Genomic DNA, 24,339 nt, shown 5'->3' on the forward strand with positions numbered 1-24,339 from the left:
TGTGTCCCGGTGTTTTATGTAGTACCAGCAGATAGAAACAAAGTACGGGGACTTTTTTCCCTCCTGGTTCCCCACTCTTTGTTGTCGTCAGTCTTTTTCAGGGGTAAACATATTTTCTCTCTCTATTTTTCGCCATCTTTGTACATTCCCTCGCATCCATTCCAATAGTTTCAGCAGCTCTGTAATTTGTGAGTTATTATATTGAGACATTGATTATTACTTCTTATATCGAGGCGATGATTGTTATTCTCTCACAGTTAAAATGAAAAAACTGTGGCAAAAAGTACTTGGAAATGCACAGGAAGTCTCATAATAGTCGCGTCTGTGTTGACCTGACATGTAGTTACATTTCCAGGGAGGTGGACGTCAGGTATCTGCACCATTCACCCTGTTGACTGCCGTTGGTCTTTCCAAATAAAATGTCAAAATTAAATGAAACTATGTAATTTATTTGAATCAACGAAGAATTTTGTAATAGAGCATCACTAAAATGTGCTTTATGTCTCCTTGTATATGGGCAGCCTTGTCCGTAGTAAAAGCTTCACACCTAAATTACCCCAAATTTTTTGCATTACTGCACGAGCCCCATATATCACGTATGCACGCTAGGCCAGACCCATACTGCAATTTCAGGGCTGATACCAGTACATACTTTTAAGCTTATTTTAGACTTCTGCGTTGAATCTATGCAGAGACTCTGTGCAAGTTTCCAACATTGTTGTGAGCATTTAAACATGTGTGTCGTTTGCCTCCTTTGCTCTGCAGCTGCGTCACGAAGCCAATAGTTGTTCATTTCTCTCCTCCAGTTCATCCAGAAGACGAAGAAATGTATAGGAGGAAATGACAATACTGAATGGGCCACCTTTTGCTGGTGGCGTTGGTCATGGTTTGACATACTTACGGTGTAGATTTACAGAAGCACAAGTCCACTGCAAACAGCATGTTTGTGTTATTGAAAAGTAAAAATTATACATTTATTGTTTATTAACTCACAAGTTAGCTCCCTGAAGCCACTCTACTTGACATAACTCGATAATGTGATTTCTGCTTCCAGTTCTGTCAGTAAAGAGTTTTCAAGTTGGAACATGTCAGATATACATACTGATATATGTCTGTGACAGGCCAGTACTGGCTGTTGATGCCGGTCAGCAGATATAGTTCAAATAAAATGTAAGAGCTGTGAAGTTGTTCAGCAGCATGATAACTGGGTTTGCTGAAGGAATACTGCACAAATTTCAGTGTGTTTCCTTACTGTGGTCCTAAAAGGTCCCTTAAACTGCAGCATTAAGCAGTTTGATTTTCTTGCTTGAGGATGATTCCAACTGAGCAGTATATGCATATCGATATAAATCCTTCCCTTTCTAATTGATCTCCTCTTGCCACCAGCAAAGACCTCTGGGTGATTCGGACACAGTTTTGAGTGTTTTTTGGGCAGATTGTGAATGTGTGTGTACATATACCTATTTGCACAGTGTTATCCAGCTTGTGTGAGGCCAACAGGAGTCACACGATTGTCAATAGTAGAAGTCTATAAAAACCTGTCATTGACAAAGAGAGAACAAACAGCCACGGTTTGTTCAGGATTTCCTAACAAACACTCCACAAGGAGGGCCGTGGTTAGTGGAGAGAGGAGGAAGGAGAGGCAGAGAGAGGCAGTTAGGAGTTGACTCTCCCTGAGGAACAACAGATGAAAGAGCAGTAAACAATTATGGTGACTGGATGCTGATATCCTAAAACTAAAGGTAAACACCCTAGCATCTGGTGGTATTGAGATTCTTGACTTTAAAAGCCATAATATGCTAGCACCGTTGAAGTTATATATTCATAAAGAAATCTGTTAGAATTTTGAATGAAACTACTTAATCGCAACAAGTGGTTAATTGTGTGTACAAGCATATATTAAGCTAAATGAGTGCTTTTACAGCGTTAATGTCTTAATTTGATTACTTGTAAGAAGCATTTTTATTTCATGGTAGACTGTTGAGTGGTTTAGTCTTGAAAGCTCTTGTGTAACTGGGTTTATTTGCAGATCGGCAAAGCCCGGTTGAACTTTTTAATCCTGAAAATTAAAAACCTCAAATTAAACGTTTCTGTGGTTAATCCCTTAACATTGAAGTCTTTTGACTTTACTGAAATGATGCTCTTTCTTTATAAAGTCCTGTTAGCATCATTCTAAAAAGGATTTCACTGGATGGCATCTTAAACAATCTTTCTTCAATTAACTATATACAAAAGTACTTAAATTCATTCAGGATGTGATGAAATAACAAGAACAAACTCATTCATGTGTGCGCATGCATCAACCAGCATGCACCCTGTTGACACTGTTGCTCCTGCTTTTTCTCTTTAGCTTAACGTTTTCTTACTTATTTCTTTGTCCTTTACTTAGAGTGCTCTTTCTTTTCAATCATGTACATAATGTCCTTAGGGATTATGAAAGTATTCTGATTCTGATTCTCAGTCACTTTATTCCATTACTGTGACCCTAAAAGTCAATTTTAAGTTTATCACATGTCTTATAAGCTTCATCTTTGTAAATGTATCAGAATGAGTAAATCAGAAAAAATGGAAGAAATACAAGCTAGAAGAAGAGAGAGCGAGATGTTGTTGGAGTACCTTTATAAAGATCTATTCAAGTACTTAACTACAAGTATTTAAGTAAAAGTACTTTAAGTTTGTAAACTTGCTTTTCAGCAATAACAGAACCATAAGGCTCAAGAAGAGTTTGTGTTGTCTGCTCTGTAATGAAACTGTAAGTTATAAGACCTACTGATCGTGTCACCGCAAATAATCACATAATAATCAATTTATTATTGTCTTTAACTGGTGCCGGCCAATAAGAGAGTGAGACAAATGTGCAGGACAAAGAAAGGAAATGAAGGATATTTAGATTGTCAGGAAGCGTGACATGTGTTTGCCAGGGTTGACTTTTATCTTTTACTTATTTCTTATGCTAACACACTTTTACTCTCACTTTTTAAAGCTGTAATAAAGCACTTTTCTTTTTAAGAGGACCTGCTAATTAGTACATGTGTGAAATGTGAATAACAACAGTTTGCCTGGCCTGCACTGTCCCTCGGGATAAGCTGCCTCAATGGGAGCACAACAGCAGAGCCCTTGTGCAAACAAAGTGTTCTCGAATGAAGGAGGCATTTAAAAATGATCGCTCTTCACAAACAGAATGCGATGCTCCTCTCTTTGTCATTCTCACCTTGTTTCTCTTTCACTCTCAAGTCACATCTGTCCCTGTGAGAGACAGTTGGCCCGCACTAAAACCTGGAGTCACAAATAACGTGCTCTTTTCTTTTTCCAATCATCAAAGGGCTTCATCTGTGTTCTGGTTGTGTCGGAACTTGCAAGGAGATGATCAGTGGAGGAGTGGCAAGCAGAGAAGGTGCTGTGGTGCTGGATATGCAACTTGGAAACCGGGACTGAGTGGCCAGGCTCGGGAAAGAGGGAAAAAATGAGGAGGGGGGCGACTGAGATTGGAGGTGGAGAGTGGAGTGATTAAAATTCATCCCACGGTGCAAACAAAAGGAGGAATGAAAAAGGGAGAGAATGCAGGAGAGACGAGAGAGTGAGAGCTCTGGGTAAGAAAGATTTGGGGTGAAAAGAAGATTGTAAGCCTCAGCAGATCCCTGAACAGTCCTCCCCTCCCTAAATGGCTGCCTTGTACTCGCAGCACAATTATCCTCCCGAGACAACGGAAAGCAACGGGAGGAAAGGGGGAAAGTGAAGAGGAGCGGGAGATGGATAGATGAAGAGCAGGAGGGAGAGAAAGAGAGAGAACATTAGTTATTCGGCAGGCTTTTCCTCACAAGATTTGCAGAGGCAGCGTGAACAGGGGGTCAACAATTGACTCAATTACAAGACAAACTCTCCAAGGGCCCTACACCACCACTCACCGCAGACCCTGCAGGCTGTTAATTTTTTTTTCTCCCCCCCTTTTCTTAGCTGGTAAATGTTTGCCCCTCTTCAGGTGCCCCTGGCAGACGCAGGAACTCCAGCCTACAGCTAGACTTTAACCTTTTCAGCCACTGAATGATTCCCCTCTCTGTTCTCCATGAAGAGCTGGAGGAAAAGAGGGAGCGATGGAATGAAGAGGCAGATGAAGGGCTAGAAGCCTTCTCTTTGTTATGCTTTGTAGCTCGTAATGAATAAGAAACGTCTGGTGACCCAAGGGGAGGCTTTTTTTTTCTTTTCTCCATTGCACAGGTGGAATTTTTCTTTTCCTTGTACACAGCCTTGTGTAATATGGATAAAAAGAAAGGATTTTCCATGTAATTTTTGTATTACATCTGTAGCTATTACCTCTATACTATAACTTAGATACTTAGTTGGCCATACTATAGATTTGTATTGATTTTACTCCCTGTTAGTTCCTGTTTGGTTTCACCGTTAGAATTTGGGTACTGCTGTATTTACATACACATGAATGCTTGGTTACGGTTATGTCTGTCCAGTAAACTCATTGGTTTAGCCAGCGGGGTCTGTACAAAGGCAGAAAAACAGCTCTACAATGCACTTATTCATATATTCCGTCTTCTTTGTTTCATTTGTTTAACCCTTGTGTGGTGTTCGTATTTTTGTTACTCAGCCAGTGTTCATGGGTCTGGTGGACCCGCTAGAGTTTTGGCTTTCCAAATTAACACTATCAAACAATTTTATGTTAAATTACTCAACAGATGTTTACTTCATCCCAATTACAAGACATATGAACAGCAAACATGGTTAATTTTTTCCCTTTACCTTTGTTAGATCACATTTATGAATTAATGTGCTTCTCGTTTTTCTTTTATATAAAATGTTATAAATAAATCAGTTATAATCAAGTGGAGTGAGTGGAAAGACACAACACATTTACACGTGAAAAAATAATTAATTGTTTAATTTTTCTTTTGAAAAAAACTGAACACGGGTCTCACAGACCCGAACACCATACAAGGGTTAAAGCAATTTAAAATAAATTGTGGGTTTAGGAGTGCTTTAACATGTATCCACGACATATGAAGCAAGTGTGATGCAGCCTGTTGCGTGTGGACTCAATGTTTTCATGTTGATTTTTCCATCCTGAAGATACCTGATGAAAGAATGGAGTGCCAATGTGTGTTTTGCCTCTTGCTAGCTTGGTTAGCAAGTTGCATTTTGTCAACTGTACGGCTGCAAAGCTAAAATGCACATGTTGGCAGATTAGGGCTAAGAAACAGGCTAATGAAAATACTAGACTTTCACTCGCCACAACTAAAGCACAAACCTAATGTTAGTCAAATAGTCAATTGAAGGGCTCCAAAAGGCACAAACACATTGAGCAGATGCCCATCGGCTAAAGCTGCATTTGTCAGGACACCTTCCACTTAACATGCACGTGCCTGTCTGCCTGCGGACTGTCTGCACACTACCCCTGCTTGTGCATAAACCAAGCATTAGCTGGTTGCCGTGGTTTAACTAGTGAAGGAAGTTGCTGTTTCCTGCCAGGAAATACTCAGCCACCTAAGCAACTAGTCAGAGGACATGGATCAAGAAGTTCTTAAATAAGAGGAAGGTCTTTAGAAGTGCTGATACATTTGTGATAAACGCCAACTGAAACCTAAATTAAGTAGCATAACTTTATATGTAATTTACAGCTGAACTGAAAAATGAGAATGAGTAATAAATAAGGAGTATTTGTATTATAGAGCTGAAGGATATCAGAAACAGTTTCTTGACCTGTTTGAAAGTCACAAAAGCAAGATAATTCTGCAGTGCTAGAAAAAATAGGAGAGAGAACTTGCAGTGTTTGCCATTTTTCCCGGCGACCGTGCATTTATAAGGTCAGACAATACAGTGAGGAATGGGGGTTCAACAATAGGCCTGCGGCCCTTCTCTTGTCAGTCAAAAGGACTGCTCAAGCATGTGCCTCAACTCTGCTCCCTCTCTTTTTTCCATCTCTTCTTCTTCCATCAACTTGATTTTCTTCCTTTGTCTCTGTTTGTCACTCTCATTTTCTTTACCTCCCTGCCGCTTGTCTTTCTGTCGTTCTGTCTTTTGTATTGCATTTAATTTCCCCCAATCCTTCTTCTATAAAGGAGAAAGAAGGACACAAATACCACACACAGACTTTGAGTCATACGCTGCACAGCAGCATCACTGCCACCAGATTTTTTCCATCTCAACTGCCTCCTTTTTTTTTCTCTGTAGGAAACAATAGTAGAAGTGTACTCTACTTTTTGAGTTTATGCATTAGCATTTTACTTCACTTTATTTTACTTTACTGCAGTTCTGAACCTTGATCGGCAAAGGTGCATCTGAGAATATCCAAAAAAATATGAGTGAGAAAATATCCCAAGCTGACTGTCTTCTGCTGTCTGCTACATGTGAGAACTTCGGACAATGTCCTCATCCGATTCCCTCGACGTTGTCCAGATGTAGTGTGGCACGAGCCAACAAGCAGTGAAAACTCTGGCCTGAAAAACCTCCAAGTAATGGAGAAGGATCAACTCTGTGTGTGTGTGTGTGTGTGTGTGTGTGTGTGTGTGTGTGTGTGTGTGTGTGTGTGTGTGTGTGTGTGTGTGTTCATGTCTTTAGCGAGCCATTCACTGCTGCTGCTGACGTAAACGGTGCCCTTCTCATTGTGTTCGTCACACCGGGTCTGTGGGTCATCTGAGCCAACCGCCGGCTTCTCTCAGCGCGTGTCTGTATACTTGCTGCTCCGTACCTTTGTGCGCATTTGCATCTGTTTAGTTATATATGACAGGTTATGTGTAAATATTTTTGCAGTGTGTACACTGTGTTTGTTCGCCTGAGCGAGTGAAAGTTTGTGTCTGTGCTTTATGTGCATGTGCTCCCTGCGCATCACTGATCACTGCATGGAGATACCGCCTGGAATTTAGGGCTGAGACGCAGTGAAAGGGAGCCCCTTCCTCATGCATGAGATAGCATCAGTGTTTACATGCACAAATAGCAGATAGCTTCTGTGATTGCAAAACATCTCCAACCATTTTCTCATGTAAAGTGCAGTGAATGTTCTTCATTCGGCCATGCTTTGACAAAAAAAATGGAAGCCATTAACACCGGTCGTTAATGTTTTGGGCACAGCGATGCTTGATGGTTTGTAGTTTATCTGTTCATTGATTGCAATAAATAGATCAAATGGGATATCTTTTTATTTATATACTATACTCTAATAGTTATACTGTGCTCTCATAATTTGAAGGCTGAAAAGCTGGAACCTTGTCAGCCTTCAGAAAAATGAAGTGTTTTTTCCTTTTTTGGGGCAACCAAACAAGCAAGCAGTGTTAGCAGTTCATTGGAGCAATACACTGAATCCCTCAAGCATCGTGTATATTGGAAAAAATGGGGGAAATAGTTGTTGTCTTGTGTTCTGAAGTCTAGTTTCTAATTATTTTAATATAGGAAGAATTAGCTTGGTCTAGAGGTCTGTGGAAAGCTTTCCAACCTGTCGTTGGTCTCCTAAGAGTGGAAAGTGTCTCAGTGCAAATCCTTGCTGAATCTTAGTTCTCCTGCATCTGCAGCTGTGGATTCAAGTGCTTAACAGTTTAAACTGCTTGTAGCTCCAAATCAGAAGCCACCTTTTCCTTCTTTTCCACCAACTTGTGCTGCTGCTCTTGCCATCCTAGATCCATTTCTGTCATGGTGCTATTTGAGAACTGGCCCGTATTTTGAGAGTTTGTGAAACAAACTGTTGTCTAGCTTTAGTAGCAAAATTTGGTCAATTTCATGAGACGTAAATTATGGTGGTTAGAATCTATAGGCTACATCCGCCAATCACTGTGACATTTGTTGTGGTGTCCTCTCCAATATTCAATACCACTTAGCTGGAGAGAAGAAATCTCTCAAACTGACTTGTTGTAGTGACAACATCCTGTTAGTACCACACCCAAAATCAGTGAGCTCTTTTGAATGACCACAAGTGTTTATAAAGGACGACTGCATGGACTGGTGCTTGATTTTATACACCTGTCCCAACGCCTGAACTCAGAGATTGTCCATGTAGTGTATGCGAATGAAGAACGATCAGAGAAGTAGTGGAGGAAAGTTCTCAGGCTTGGGTTCATCCTTTTACACTGTGTTCATTATTTACATGCATTGACGTTTCTCATGTGACATTATTGTTCAAGAATTGTCCGAAGTGATACAGCTACCGGCTGCTACGGGAAAAATGCATCTTCCCACACTGTCTGGCATTGGTCCCTCGTTATTGATGGGTGAAATTGGTTTAAAAGAAGGTGCTGAACCAAAAAGCTCCTAGGGGTTGCTTTGATTGGTAGGAGATCGCCATGGTTGCCTGTAGTTTTTCATGTTTGTCAACAAATACTTGCTAAACACTAACCAACTGGTAATAACACTTGAAAAAGAAGCAAACTGAAAAAGGAGAAGGTTTGCCTTCAAAGTAAAAGTTGCACCTTTGGATACATGTTTGGTGAAGCATTTACTTTGAAGGAAAAGCCCATCAGCTCTGTGCAAACGATGACTGGACCTGTCAAAAGCCATTGCAAGGAGATTTTTGCCAGTTGCACAGTGAATACTTGGTTTGTCCTTCATGACGAGTGCTTGCCAGATGGTCACTGACCAGTCTCTAAGCCTGTCTGACTAGGGTCTTTTTTCAACTTGGTCCTACATTGTCATCATAGTTGTGAAACACACAAAATAAGACAAGTTAACGTCACGTTGTTAACACAGGTTTTTGACATATGTTTTCATATCAGCAAAAGGTGATCAGCTCAGAATCTGTAGCAGTGAGGGACAAAAGTTTAGAAATGTGACACATCTGACTGGTCCTGTGTCCCCTCCTCTTATACAAATTGTTTTATACAGAGATACAGAGCTCGCTAATAGTTAGCAGCTATGTGCCGGCCTAACCAATCAGTGGTTCAAGTGCCGGATTTAGCACCAGTTTCTAAAGGGTTCAAGCTATCGCATCATCTACTTCTGTATAATTATAATGGTGGTAAAAACCAACAAGATTGTGCGTCCGCGCTTTCAGTCCAGTTACAGAAACTGAGGTTCACTGGCTTAAATGAGACTAGGGCTGCCACGATTAGTCGACTAGTTACGATTACGTCGACTATCAAAATCGTCGACGACTGATTTAATAGTCGACGCGTTGTTTGAAGCTTTGTAAGATCCCAAAAGACGCAGGAATAAGTAGTAGGATTTAAGAGTGTAATAACGGACTGAAACAGAAGATGGCAGCACTGCATGTACAAGGATGCCAGCTGCGGTTAAACCCCGGAGAAGAAGAAGAAGCTGTGTCCCAGAATTCATAGCGCGGCCCAGCTCAGTTTCCAACAATGGCGGCAGCTAGTTAGTTTTAATATTACTCTAATTATTCTTTCTGGGTCACAAAATAAACGTTTAGCATATTTTCAGGCGAGAATGTAGCTGTGTAAACCTCAAATATCGGCTCAGTTTATCAAGACACCACATATTTTCAAAAGCGCTCCGACGTTTTCGGAGACGTCTGTTACCCACTAGCTCGATAGCTAGCCGGGGTTACAGGCTCACTAGAGCCGGTGAGAACACCGGACTCCCGGCAGATCGTTTTCAAACGTCTTTCGCTACTCAGGTGAAACATATATAAGTGACTTAGATAACTTAAAAATGTTATTGTTTGGCTTTTTTTAGTATTTTATTTGTTCCTGAGTAAATCGGTTTGGCTGAGCTTAAAGTTATAGTTTTTACACAGCTGAATAAACATTAAGAAGACAACTGATTATCAGAAGTGTGAGATGTTCGAGAATATACTCCGGTGTCCTGTTATATTTTAGATAGCAAGGAGTTTATTAAACTTCACCGAAACAATCTGCAAATTTCATTAAAATTTAATAAACTATCATCTTGTCTTTATTTTTAGTTAGCACATACCTTAAACACTTAAAACTGTAAGCTAATGATAGTTATATAAGAGCAGATGCTGCTGGTGCAATAAGCTGTACGTCCAATGGATGATGATCTGATTAGTCGACTAATTTTTTTTTTTTTTTTTTTTTTTTTTTTTTTTTTTGGCCTGTCCCGTTTGGCTCTTTTGCATCAGAATTGTTGTCTAAAGGCAAAGAAAGATGCCCAACGGATTTACTTTACCAAACTGACCATCCCAGCCTTGCCGTAATGGTCCATTTGATTCACCTTTTATTGTTTATTTTATTTTCACTTACTGAATACGGGACAGACTTGACTGGGGGAAAGAAGGGGAGAAAGAAAGAGGGAAAGAGAAACAGCTGAGAAGAGGGACGGGGGAGAAGAGCAAAAGACAAAAACCAACAGAACGGGCAGAGAAAAAAAAATGCATATATCAATCACCTGGATCACCTGCTGAGAAAGAAAAAAGAAAGCAAGCAGAAGAGAACAAGAGTAATAGAATAAACAACATCACAATGATATATGGGAATATGACAGTAAATACTAAATGTTAAACATTATTGTGCAGCACATAAGATCAACAGAACACAGTGTGCTTTGAGGTAGGAGCCAAAAAGGGTGTAGTTTGTGGGTGTGATCACCCGTGTGTACACCTGTGAGCATGGACGCGCTTGTTTTTTGTTTTTTTAAAAGGTTCCTTCATGTAATAATCTGCTAGAGGGTGTGGGGGGGCCACAGCCCCGTCCTCCAGGGCGTGAAGCAGGTGTGGAGGAGATCAAAACTCCAGACATCCAGAGGCCCCCAGAACACAAGAGACCAAGGAAGACCAACAGAGGGGCAGCTGCGCCACTGTCCCGGAAAGAGCTGAGGAGAGTCCCAGATGAGGGCTCACTCAGCAGCCGCGGAGCAGAAGCCAGGGGGAGTTGCAGTGACGCGCCCGTGAGCTCCGCCGGCAGCCAGCTGCGCCTGAGTGACCGAGCCCCAGGCCGAGAGGCCGGGGGCACCCCACCTCCGAAGTGGCCCGAGCGAGCCCCAGGCTCCAGGCCCGGTGACTAGTTGACTATCAAAATAATCGTTTGTGGCAGCCCTAAATGAGACCAAAGCAGGGCTTGTGTTAGCCGATGTGATGTCACTTTTGGGGTGTGTGCTATTCTCAAGGACAATTATTACTTGTCTGTGTCTAGCATTAAGCACAAAGCTAAACATTGTAAGCAAAACTGAGAAAACGTTGTGTATGTGTGAGGTCTACCACAACTGAAAATGGGAAAAAAAAAATCTTGTAAAATGTGTTCTCAATTTAAGGATCGATTTCACAATCAATCTAAATGAGCTGCAGTTCAGTGCACTGAAATTCCTCGCATGTTTTTGATCTGACAAGTTTGTGAGCGTGTTTATTTGAGAGCAAAACTGAAGTGTGACTGGAATCAGTGTATTTTCCGTTATGTGTTTAAATGTTTTCATATGTGTGTGTGCATGAGTGTGTGATTGTGTGGGTGTGTTAAGCTTCTCACCCCTCCAATTTACGGCCATCTGATTAGCTGATTTGTTGCCTTGTAGTTATGCTAATGCTAGCTAATTACAGCCCTGGTGAGTACTCAAGGCTCTCTCTCTCATTCTGTGTGTGTGTGTCTTTCTCTTGTGTGACTCTTTTGATCTCATGCTGTCAGTTACTCAGCAGATATCATGGCTGCTCCTTGCCACAGCTGTCAGCAGGATGGTGTCAGACAGTCGCACGACTATAAAGATGCAACTGGGTGTATTTGTGTACGTGGTTGTGTTGTCTGCATTTGTTTATTTGTAGACTCTGGACAGTCATGACTGCTTTCATTCTTATTCAGGGAAGGTGTGTGTATGAATATGAGTGTGTGACCATTTTTCCTTTGGATGTGTGAGTGTGTGTGTCTGTTTCCTTGAGTCACATGCTAAGCCCCAAACATCAGCTCAGGGATCCCAGCCAATTAAAAGCTAACGCAGGCCCAGATGCCTTTCTCCTACCAACATCTGGGTATTAAGCTAAACGCCTGCGATATATTAGTTATGAAGTCAGCAGCTATGAGGAGGACCACACAGGAGAAGGGGCACATTTTAGCACACAGTCTCGCTCTGTAACTTGTTCACTATGTAAAACGATGAGGTTTGTCTAACTAAAGGGCAAACAAAAGAAAAAGGAGAACATTGTTTTCTTTCTCACTGATTCATATCAACTAACCTGTCATCATATTTCACCAGTCATCAACTTCTGTATGTATGAGTTTGCTGAAATGGCCCTGCAGAGACACAAGGAACAGGAGTTGTAGACAGAGAAACCCACAAACTTAACTTTTGTTCTATATTTTTTTCAAAATCTTTTTGCAAAATGCATAAAAGATGAGCGGGAAGACTGAAAATGTGAGAAATTTTCACAATTTGCACTCCAGGGGCAGAGCTTCGGAGGAAGCACCAGTGTAAAAGTGAGGATATAACACTGTATTTGTGCACATTTAGTCGAACAGCTCTGAACTGATGAAGACAAGTCGCCACATGTGTGTTCATCTGCTGGGACAAATTTATCTACAGTTTACATACTGAGGTGGGCAAGAGAGATAAGAACATGGAGAACGAGAGCAACAGTGAGGGGGTGGTTTGCGTTGTAGAACATAATGATGTGCTTATAGATTATATCAGTTCACTGAATTGTGTATTTAATTTCCCTTGATTTCAAATTAAAGATCCAGGGTGACAGTGATGCAACAGTGGTGCTTGAAGGTTTGTGAGCTCCTTCACGTCATCACGTTAACAAAATGAAAACCCCTCTTGTGTCGCTGTCAATCGCTTCTGCTTGTTGGCTCTGAGGAATTTCAGTTGAAGCCATTCCTCCAATCAGAACAGCTTCAATGCTGGCAGGTTGATGGGTTTCCTTAAACTGCATGCTGTACCTTCTTCTACATTTCTGAAAACATGCGCCTTTTTAGGACATTTTTCCAGAAGAACAATGGTTAAGGTAGCTGAGATATGGTGTCATGACAGTTTTGGGGGCAGAGTGGTTTCTTCTCTTTTGTTCACAGTGCTCGCAGCACTGTCTGCAGCACATACAGCAGATGGCCCAGCTGGTGTGGAGTCACTTGGTGTGTTTGCATTAAGTTGTTAGCTAGTTAGTGAAAGCCTGTGTTCACAACCTCTGCAGCCTTTGTGCAGTTTTCTGCTACTTTGGACTCACTGAAAACATGAACTATTACATGTTTCACTAAATCACAGGTCAGCTGATTTGAAGATATAGAGGTTTGTTATATTTTACTACATAACGTGTGTTTCATCTGATGAGTCCAGATTTCTGCTGGAGTGGTGACATTTGGATAATACAGTCAGAACTGGATGTAAACAACATGAAAGCATGGAGCCATCCTACCTCATATCAGCTGTTCAGGCTTGTGTTTGTGGTGTAATGGTGTGGGAGATATTTTTTGGCACACTTTGGGCTCCTTAGTACCAGCTGAACATAGTTAAAACACCACAGGCTAACTAAGTACTGCTGCTTAGCATGTCAACTGGTTTTCTGAGCTCACTGTATTCAAATGGCCTCCACAGTCACCAGATCTCAATCCAGTAGAAGACCTTTGGGAACTGGTGGAACAGAAGATTGACATCATAGAAATCTGCAGCAATCATGTTATTGTGGACCAAAGGTTAGCGGCACCTTGTTTAATCCATGCCACCAAGAACTAAGACAGTTCTGAAGGACAAAGACAGTCAAATCCAGTACTAGCAAGGTGGCTTTAAGTGTATATAAAAATATTTAAACAAGTGGAGTTTGCTGAATTATTGGCTGTTGGGCTGAAATATGGGTAATTTAAGCTCTTCTGGTTTTTTTGTTGTTGCTTTTTTTTTTTTCTTTTTTACCTCAAGGCACTTTATATTGTAAGATAAAGATAATACAGAGAAAATCCCAACAATGAGACAACCCTCCTATGAGCAAGGACTTAGCAACAGCAGGAAGGAAAAACTCTCTTTTAACTCTCTTTTTGGTAGAACCAGGCTCGCGACTGCTTGGACGTGAGGGGAAGAAGACAAGACAATTCGTAACTCCTTTAAGTATAAACTACAAAAGTTGTTTTAATTTTCCCAGAGGGTATTTAAAGTCTGATTGTCTAACTGCGAAGTTTCCAACCATCCATTTTCTTAACTGCTTATTCGACTTCCAGAGGGTAGCAGAGAAACTACAGCCCTTCAGTCGGGGAGAGGCAAGGTACACTGTGGAGTCATCAGTTTCCTAACATGCATTTGAAAGTGGAAGGAAACCATATACCTGCCAGTCAAAGGATTTAATGTCTACATTTCGGAGTTTGACACTGATACACCCAAAAATACACCTGTTCAGAATCCCCATTTATATCCACCTATAATATGGCTTTCTTCTACACAGGAAAGGACTTTCAGACCCTAAAACAAGAGCTCAGGCAGAAAAACGAGTGCACAACAAATTCCACACGGCTTTGTCTCGATTAACCGTGTCTGCACAGTTTTTATGGCGGCGTTGTCTGTGCCATATATCTCCTTGTTTCCTCTCAGTGAGAGGCTCTCAGAGCTGTGGTCACTGTGTTCCTCTGGTGGCCTGCAGGCTTCGTCTGCCGCTGTCGTGTTTTGTAGAGACTGTGTTGCGGTTTCTCCTACGCACCAAATACAAACACACAGACGCACACACAAACACACAAATACACGCACGTGTCTTGTCTCCCTTTCTGCCTGTTTTTGTCTGTCTTGTGCTCAACCGCACACATGCATCGGGTATCCGCCCCTCCACATCCTCTCCACTTCTATACCCTGGAGCCCATCTGTCTCTCTTTCCTCGGTCTCTTTTTCCTCGTCAGTTTTCCACCTCCTCTCTCTCCTCCCTCGCTTCCAGCTGTGTTATACAGCTAAAGAATATAAGGAGCAGCAGGCCGGCTATAAATATTCCCTGCCCACCCAAGACTGTTAGGATTATTATTTTTCTTATAATCACTGTGGTCTTTCTATAAACTGAACAGATTATTATCTGTTTTTTGTTGCCCTGTGCAGGTCCCTACTGCACAAGATAGCTGCCCTCTCCACTGAATTTGTCTTTGCGGAACATTTGTCAAAGAATTAGCAGGAGGTTGTATTTGAACTGACACAGCAACAATGTGGCATCGGATGAGATGAGTGGACGAAAAATACATTAAAAATAAAAATCCTGGAGTAAAAGTGACGTAGAGCCACAGAGAGGGAGGAAAAGAGCCAGAAGAAGCTGGGTGATGGTGAGGAGTGCTGTCGAAGGTGAAGAGGAATGCTGAATTTACAATGACAAAGCTCTGTTCATGTTTTCTTAAAAATGGGGGTTGGGCTCCTACTTGTTTACAGATGGAGCAGTCCTGTGTGCTGCTTCGTCTACAGCTGGGAACCAGCTGCGTGAATCAACCTTTCCTCATCTGCTTTATCCATCCATCCTTCTCTCCCTCCTTCTCCCCCCGCTTCCTTTGCTTCTCCTCCTTAAAAGGAGTTCAAAGAAATCCTTGTGGTTTGGGGCAATACCTATCTGCTATACAGGCATGTAGAAGTTAAGGAGAAGTAGTAGTAGGAGAAGAAAAGGCAAGACTTCAGTGGTAGACAGAGAAAAGAGGAAGGTGTGTATGTGTGTGTGTGTGTATGGGGGAGGGAGAAAAAGAAGCTGGAGGTAAAGAGAGGAGAGGGTGGAGAGGAGCGGGGTACAGGAAACCACAGGTATGTGCAGGATGGTGGGTGGGTGGCCTAGAGAGAGAGAGAGAGGACAGAAGAAGCAAAAGAGTGAAGGAATCGCAAGTCATGTGGGGATTAAGCTGAAGGAAATACCCTTACATGTGTTGTCAGCATCACACCTGTCAGCTCGACTGAGTCTTTTTTGGTCGAGACCCCTGAAGAGAAGTCTAACTGCTTTCCTGAGAAAGTGAAGCTCATTTGCCAGCAGTGCAAAACAGTGCTTGTACAGGCAAATGAATACAAGGAGAGGTGAACCGCTCCTAATCCTTAAACAAACACGATCAAGTCACCGACTGATGAAGCCAATGGTTACAAAGGTGATAAAACAGTAATCATGACTGTGCCGCTAAGGTTGGCTGTTCACGTGACAGTAAAGGAAGTTAATGATGGGACTTTTGAGGCCAAAATATTTTCATTGTCAGTTTGTTAAGCAAAGATTATGTTTACAGTTCACTTTTGTTCCGCACCTTTTACTCCTAGCACCAGGTGTTCATCAGGCTGGTGATACAAAATGATGTTTAGCGTTCCTAAACATTACAAAAACCCAGCGACGGCTCAAAACTCTGAGTTTTCTAGTCATTTTTCTTGCTGTGATTTATCTACCTTAGCTGTGCCGAGTAGCTGTACTCGAGCCCTCCAGTGCCCTAATATCTTTCATCAGTCACTCTGACTGTGTAACAACAAGGGATCAACGTTTCATCCCGCCATTCTGACAAGGTGAGAGCCCCAGCACTGAGACATCAGCACCGCAGCTTCACCAGCACAAAGTTTACAGTACAGGGATACGTGAAGTGTGAACCGCTGGGGTTGAGACTGGGGTTATGGTGTCGACTGTGTCTAAAAGGATAGTAAAGGATTCCCGTCTCATGGCTACACAGACTAAGTTTTTAACCAACTTTAAAACCAAAGAAATGTTGTCATGTGTCTCACCTTCAGACTTTGTATGCTTCTGTTATATTCAAATATATTTTCCTTAGTATGCATTTTTACATTCAAATATATTGACAGTAATGCAGTAATTTGGTTGATGAATTTCTGTCTTTTTAATGGATAATATGCATAAGTATATGTATACTCTGTACATTATCTGCATTATAGCTCGGTCATTAAGCCGGGATTATACTTTTCTGCTCGGGTCCGACAGTGAGCACGAGGGTCTGTGTGCCTGCCTGCTTTTGTGACCGCATGGACTCATCCATGGAGCATTTACATTACAGTGCACCAACTACACATCCGCTCCAGGCGGTGGACTGCTCGACCGTCGGGTCTTCAGCTGTTTGTGTCCGGGTCCACAGCAGATTATAATCAAGCTCTTGGAGCTTTACAGAAAACAAAATATTTAGAGTGAGAACTCTTTGAATGCCCAAGTTTACAAAGCAAAGCAACAGGTGATTAAAAATGGCCGTATGATTTTATAGTTTAAACAGTGGTGTAAAGAGGGAGGGAATAGGGTGGCAAGTGCCCCCATGAAATATAATTGCAGTGTGTGCAGCATCCAATGAGTTAGAGCCTGGGTGGGACCAGAGCTGTGGTCACTGTGTGGTCACAGTATGTAGATTAAAATACTAATACTAATAAAATACTAATATCCTTATATATTTATGCTGTATTCCTAAAAGTACTAAGCACAATACAATTTAAGTCATCTCCAGCTGGAATATGAAAACGATCCGTCCATCCAAATAATTGTGATTCAATAATACATGTAGGGAGATCATGAAGAGAACTGGTGTATAATGAGTACTTTTACTGTGGTGCTACTTCTCATATAGCAGATTTTGAGCCGAAAATATCAGTTAGGAAATAAATTTGAAATGTGGGAGCACAGTGTCTCATAGTGATGCTGTTGTTAGTACTGTAAGTAGGGTGTACCCCACTTTTCCCCCCACGATAGCTGCGATAGGCTCCAGATCCCCCCGTGTCCCTGGACTGGATAAGTGGTTAAGAAAATGAACGGATGAAGATCATTTTGATGGCATGAAAGTCAGTTAACTAAAATACTGAATGATGGTCTTACTCGTCTGACACAATGAGGCTTATGTCTGTTCTGTATCTTTTTAAAGACCAAATGGGCATTAAAGCAGTTTAAATCAAAGTCAGAATTGCTGTTACTAAGTAGATATGACATTAATCTTCCCTGCAGCAGTTTAGTAAGTAGAGCTTACTGTACATTACAGTGATGTCTCCAACCCTGTGGCCTTTCACTGGTCACACTGTTGGCCCCCATCACATTACAGCAGCTGCGAGGAATTCACAGATTCTGGGTAAAAGGGGTAAAAAACACAAGGGGGGGGGAGAAAAGCAGGAAAGGGTGAGAGTCTGTGTTGGGGTTGGAGGGGGGGTTACAAAAACAAAGGCAGAAATTAAAAACAAAGTTTACCACTGAAGGAAAACAACAGGGTTAGAAAAAGTCGGCATAAGAGAAAAAAAAGAAAGAAGGAAGGGAGGAAAAATGGAAGAAAACGAGGTAGAATCTGGGCTGTGGTTGGCTGCAGGCCCGAGCCCCGCCTCCGTTCCCTCCTCCCTCCCGCGGTCCGTCTCCAGCCCTAACACAACAGAATCCCCCACAAGCCCAGCCACATCAGGAACGGCTGGCTACATTATAGCTGCCATTATCGTCTCTCAAGTCATAACAGCCAGAGAACACCCACCTCGACTGCAGCTCCGCCAGGAGGGGGAGGGGCGAGGGAGAGGTCGCAAGAGCAGGAATGAGCGTAGGGAAGGAGGGAGTGAGGGAATGAGTGAGAGGGTGGAGGCAGCGGGGGAGAAGAGGGAAAGCGAGAGATAGTCAGAGATACAGAGCTATGGAAGAGGCAGAATTATAAGAGGACAGCAGGGAGCAGAGGAGAGGGTGGGGGAGAAAGAAGATGCTTTCAGATGGGTGTTTACACTCGATGCAGCGACCTCTGAAGATGTGTGTTGAGTTTTATTGAGGCTGCTGAGTGCGTGTAAATGTTGTGTAGAATATTTAGCAAAAACACAAACAAGCAACACAGACTGAATACTCACATTCCCATGTGAGATTAGAAGAGAAGCAGGCTGAGAGGAACGGGGATGTCATTAAATGCCGCTTTTTATATTGGCTGAGGAAGCGCGGGCGGGGGGCGGGGGGCATGTGTGAGCCCCAGTTTAGTGTTTCACCCAAGAGAAAAGGAGTGTAGAAGTAGAGCGGATCAGACCTTTTGTGTGACACAGCCAGTGACCTGTGGAAATGTCTGTCCTCTCTGGAGACTTCCTCGGAGGGAGGAGGATCAGGACTTTATGGGAATGTCACAAATGGTGAAACTGTGAGACTCTAAACAATGTTTCTCTTTGTAACCCACAAACACAAACTGTCACCTGAAAACTGAATCTAATGGGACAAATAAGCACTAAAAGCTCTAAAATGCCTTCAGCCCGGTCCAATCAGATCCCTGCAGCAAGTCTGTCCTCCTCAACTGTATTTTGTCCCTTGAGCTGTTTTCTCATGTGGTACTTCTGACACTTTGTGGAGGATAACTTTGGGATATTTTCCTTAATCGTCCTTTCTCAAATGTAGAATACAGCAGGAAATTTACTTCAGATGTATTTTCACTAGTGCCCACTTGCTACTGGTGAATGAAACACGGACTTGGTACCAAAGAGCTTGCCGGTTAAAGACTGAACGTCTGAACGTGCTGGGCAGTTGCATTCTCACTGCTCACTGTCTGACTAAAGTTCAGGGCTCGAGTGCATGTTTGGAAACGGCTTCAGCTTCTTAAAGTGACACTATTTAACTAAAATAAACAACCGATGTATTTTCCAATGAAAAGTTAAAGTCATAGGCAATAAAATATTAAAGTGCACCACATGACTGGGTAGGCGTAGAACCACCTTTCACAGCATTAACTTGAAGTAATCATGTTCCATGTAACTGTCAATTTTGGCCCACTCTTTACAACATTGCTTTGGTCCATTGAGATTCGTGGGCATTCATTTTTATACAGCTCCCTCCACAGCATTTCAGACAGTGAGGTCTGGACTTTGCAGAACCTTCATTCTTTTCTTTTTCAGCCTCTGTTGTAGATTTGCAGGAGTGCTTGGGATCATTATCCTGTTGCTGAGTTTCGGCCAAGCTTTAGCTTTCAGACACATGGTCTCGTGTTTGATTCTAGAATACAGAGTCCAATGGCCACAAGGTCCTGTGTCTGCAAGCAAGCCCAAATCATCACGCCTCCAACACCGTGCTTCACAGTTGGTATACAGAGTTTGTGCTGATATGCTCTGTTTGGTTTTTGCCAAACATGGCGCTAGATTTGTCACCAAACATTTCCACCCTGGTCTCATCCGTTCAAAGTACAATGTTCAACAAGTCTTGTGACTGGTACAGCTACAGTTTTCTAAACTATAATCCATGCTGCCATGTTCCTTTTTTAGAGAGAAGAGGCTCCTGGCAACCCGTCAAAAAAACGTGTTCAGTGCACACAGCAAAGGGTCTCGAGTCAAAAACAAAACCAGGCTGCCGCATTTGACTCTGAAGCATATGTTCGCCTGCTCAAACCGGCACCCGAAGTCATGATTTTTAACATTTAACATGCCAACAGAGGCCAGTAAAGTCAGATTATTTATTGGGTTTTTGCCTTTCTTTGAGTATCGCATGATCGGCCTTTGAGGTGAAGTTTGCTCGGATGTTCACTCCTGGGAAGGTTGTGCCATTGTCATAGCACATACCTGAAAGCTTGAGAATGTAAAACTGACAGAACCTCGGCTTTTATAGAAGTGATCTTACTTTCTGATGATCAATCAATCATATGCATTCCATTCACAGCACCTGGCTGCTACTTATACTCCTTATTTGTGTGGTGCAGTAAGGGTGCACTTACATTTCCACAGGACTGCATAGAGTCCTGTGGAAATGTTTTATTCCCTTCACAGAAGGCCTGCAGGCCACATCTGCTGTTATACTTAGTATCAGTTTTTGCTGAATTGTGAGTCTTTGGTTTGGTTTCTGACAGTGAGTGAGTAATAGCCCAATAAAGGATACAAACCCATATTTTATTTGTTGGTGGTAGGCTCTGTTAGTTTGGTTAGTAAGTAGGTAAGCTGGGTAGAAATTTATTAGGCTACGCTACATTCAAGACTACTTAGGGATGTTTTTAAAATATTCATTAATGGAGGTGAGCTCATCTAATATCACCGTTAAGTGTGGCATCCAACAGCAAGCCCATTCATGGATTTGCCACACTTTGGAAAAATAGTGTAGTGCTATTAGAGCAGAAGTAAAGTTAGAAAGCTTTCCTTTTTTCAGAGCAGGATGATTCTGTACAACAAAACTAGAAAACAACACACTAAAAACAAGAAAATGATTCAAATGGATTATTATTGTCCAGCTGATTCAGTTCATCAGTTAGATCAGGTTTGTGATCTTTATGTCTTTATGATAGGGTTGGGTTTTTCGGGTATTATTTACAGTAGATATCGCTGTTTTGCCTCATGTTACAGTACATTCATAAACAGTAGTCATTAGCTATATTTAAAAATAAGATTAAAAAGACTTGGGCCACTCTAATGGGAATAGAACTAACTCGCAGAGCTTTTTCTCTTTGTTTCAGTTTCTTTATTCTTAAATTTGTTCACCAACAACAAACGTCTGGCCGGGCTTTTAGGCCGTCTTTCAACTCTGTCCTGTCTTCATTAATCTCACCTCCTTTCGCTCAGCTACAGTTCAGTCGGAGAAGTCCAGCTGGCTCCGTCGCACTTTCCAGTCAGCCAACAAGCAACTCCCAGCTGCCCATCGTGGTCATCAGCTCAGTGAACTGGATGTCTGACTATCCTCGATCTGGCTTAGTCAGGCAGGAAATAATCTCTGTAAACAGATATCTGCTCATGAATATGAGGAATCTGTAAGCAAGGGCCAAGATCTTTGGTAGCTTTCTGGTTTCTGCATGTAGTCCGCTTGTTGTCAGGATTCTGTTGACCAATCCCGTCCAGCTTTGCTTGCAAGTCACAAATGCTCTCATAAAAGAAAATTATGATTGAACCGAGGAGATAGAAAGGATAGAATCATTTACACAGAAAACTTTAATCTTTTCATTTCAGTGAGCGGTTACAAGTGTCTAACTCGGTCAGTAAATGTAACATCAAGAGTTAGTGAACCTTGAGTGTTTGAATGTGGAGGTTTTGGGTGTACAAAGTGGCTGGACAGCCTGTGCTCATCGCCAGCTCCTTGGTTCCTGCCCAGCTAGCTGTGCCGCACTAGAGCAGATTTGTTTAGTTAGCCGTTTGATTTATGGCCTTGGGGTTTTTAATATGCTGCTGCCCCATCCCTCTCAAACCCAGCACCACAAAATTACACTGGGCAGAAAACTCCTTCAGAGTTTCTCACAAAATACTGACCTGAAATAGCGCAACACCTGTGTCAGCACCGCACATATGAAATCATCCTGGATGTGTAAATCCATGTATTTCATTCTGTAATAACTATGTAAAGGTTCGAAAGACTTTCCCACCTAAAATTCATCACCAATTAGAGAAAAATACTAAAGTTTTTATAGTCTAATTCAACGTCTTTCTAATAAGGTCAGTTACATTACACTCAACAGCTGTAGAGGTTTTGATTGAACTGCACCGTCTGCAGTTTCTGATGCCTGGTGTTTGTAACGTTTACTGTTTACGTATGTTGGAGGTAAACCTAGCTTATGAGACAAGGTTGCTCAGACTTTTTCTGGATGTGAGCACGAGCTTTGCACCATGCAAATTAATTACACAAGACACATTTCTGTGCGTGAACACTGAACTCGCTGTTTTACTCCCTGGAGAAACGTTGCCAAACACACTTTTCTACAAATTCCAGGTTGCACACATGCAGGTTTATACATTATTCACTCTCGTGCTAGGATCTACCACACACACACTCTAGTGCAAGTTAGACTCTCCAAAACACTTTTGTGATACACACCTGCTACTACAGCATCACCGTTATGGACAAACCTCAGGCTTCTACTGATATTTCTACTATAAATTACACTAATTCATACAATTTGTTAATGAAAACGCACTTAGACACCAATATCGCCCATAAGTTCTTATAGTGCAAACTCAACTTTAGTTATTCAGGTAACAGTTTTAGTGCTTCTGCAGAAATCGTGGTAACAGCATGACTGAGGAGGACACGAGGCAGGTCAGACTTTGGAACGTAACCCTCAAGCGTCTTTAACTATTTTTAAAGCACGACCTTTCTCGAAAATTGCACAAAAAATAGAAATGTGCCGAGGATATTGTGTGCTCAGAGTTAGTGATCCCAGTGTGGTGAGTTTGTCGATCAACTTCTGCACCTGAAGAAATTGTCTCTCCCGCTTTGCCTCTGCCATCTAACACAGATATGATTGGACTTTTGTAACTGTGCCTGCGTTTCTCTGTGAGTGTGCTGTGCATGCATGGTTGTAATTATCTGTAACGTGTATGAGTGAAAACACTTTTTTGGGGGGGATAGCAAAGGTTGCTCGTCCAGTTAATGGTCACGTGGTCTGCTGCCGATCCTGTGCGACTGAGTTTCTGCACTAACTGCTTCAGTATACCTACCGTCACTGTGGCACACATTCTCGCAAGACTTGGTGGCCGCTGGATGATTCTGCATCCCCACCGTGAGAATGACAGGTGTGCCAGTGTGTGAGGTTGTCTGGGGAACCCCTTCTTGGTATTTATGAGTTCTGGACAGCTGAGGTGTTTGGTGAGATCTCTATTTAGCACTTCCGGCTAATTATCATACACACATCCAAAGCTTGTGCTGAATATATGCAATTACTCCTGGAGTGCCCACCAACCCCCCACCCCCTGGTGGCATGTGGCTTAAATAGGTCCCTACTGCCCTTTTAACACTTGTGCTACTGCATAACAGGCGTCGCAACCTGTTACACTGAAACCATAGAGCTTTGATCTGCAGAGCACAGGAGCGCCTCTAGTTTGGGTTTGAACATTTGTCACATAAACCCAAGTAATGTGGTATTTGGACACAGCATCCAGAGTCTGATTTGTGATGCTTTTATATTTTAGCTTTATTTTATTGTTGCAGCACATGTCCAAATAAAAGAAATAATAGCGTATTTGTCCACACATGCGTGGACAAAATACATAAAATTGTTGAATGTTTTTGGCCTTTTTCCATTTGTTGTAGCTCAGACATCAGTGTACTAATTACCTTTCGAAACATGTAAGAACCCACAGTCCCAGCTATTAGTACCTGCACTGATGTGGCTGGATGTAATGAGCAGGTGCTTGTTTCCTGAGCTCTCTCAGCTAGAATTACCTTACACATATACTCTTGCTGAAAGATACTGTCTCCATATGAGGCTCCCACAAAAGGCTGCTTTGTTCCACTTTCATTTTTCTCTGTTTGTCTTGCTAGCATCACTAAACCTGTGTCCTTTAAGTTTTTTAAGGCAAAGCCCTGATTTTCTTCACTGAGCATGCGTGGCTGCCTCGTCAGTTGTTTAACACGATAGAAAGATTTTTAAAAGCTCTCTAAGAGTACAGGATGTGTTTTTAATCAGGTAATCCCTTTTGTTAAATGTCGAGGTCGAACCTTGCACTCGAGTAGCTGTAGCTATGAAATTAAGATGAACGTGAATTCTTTTACATTTCACTTCTATGTGCTGCTTTTACTTAAGCAGTGGATTTGGCATTTTAAACCTGGACTGTTTAAAATAAGTATGACTCAAGCTTTCAGAGAGCTTATTTTGTCCACAAACTGTTTTTCTTAGTTTGGTTTGGTCTGTTATTAACATCCTACGTATT

The 24,339-nt window shown here is 42.0% G+C and overlaps 1 protein-coding gene across 3 annotated transcripts in view; it reads left to right on the forward strand.

The window, feature by feature from the left end:
* The window catches only part of gli1 (GLI family zinc finger 1), a 54,211-nt gene that overhangs the window by 17,605 nt on the left and 12,267 nt on the right, over nt 1-24,339 (forward strand). The gene's annotated exons all lie outside the window — the stretch shown is intronic.

Source organism: Rhamphochromis longiceps, linkage group LG5, assembly GCF_057381845.1.
Source record: "Rhamphochromis longiceps isolate RC_006_pf linkage group LG5, R_longiceps_female_GT1.1, whole genome shotgun sequence".
Classification (NCBI taxonomy): Eukaryota; Metazoa; Chordata; class Actinopteri; order Cichliformes; family Cichlidae; genus Rhamphochromis; species Rhamphochromis longiceps.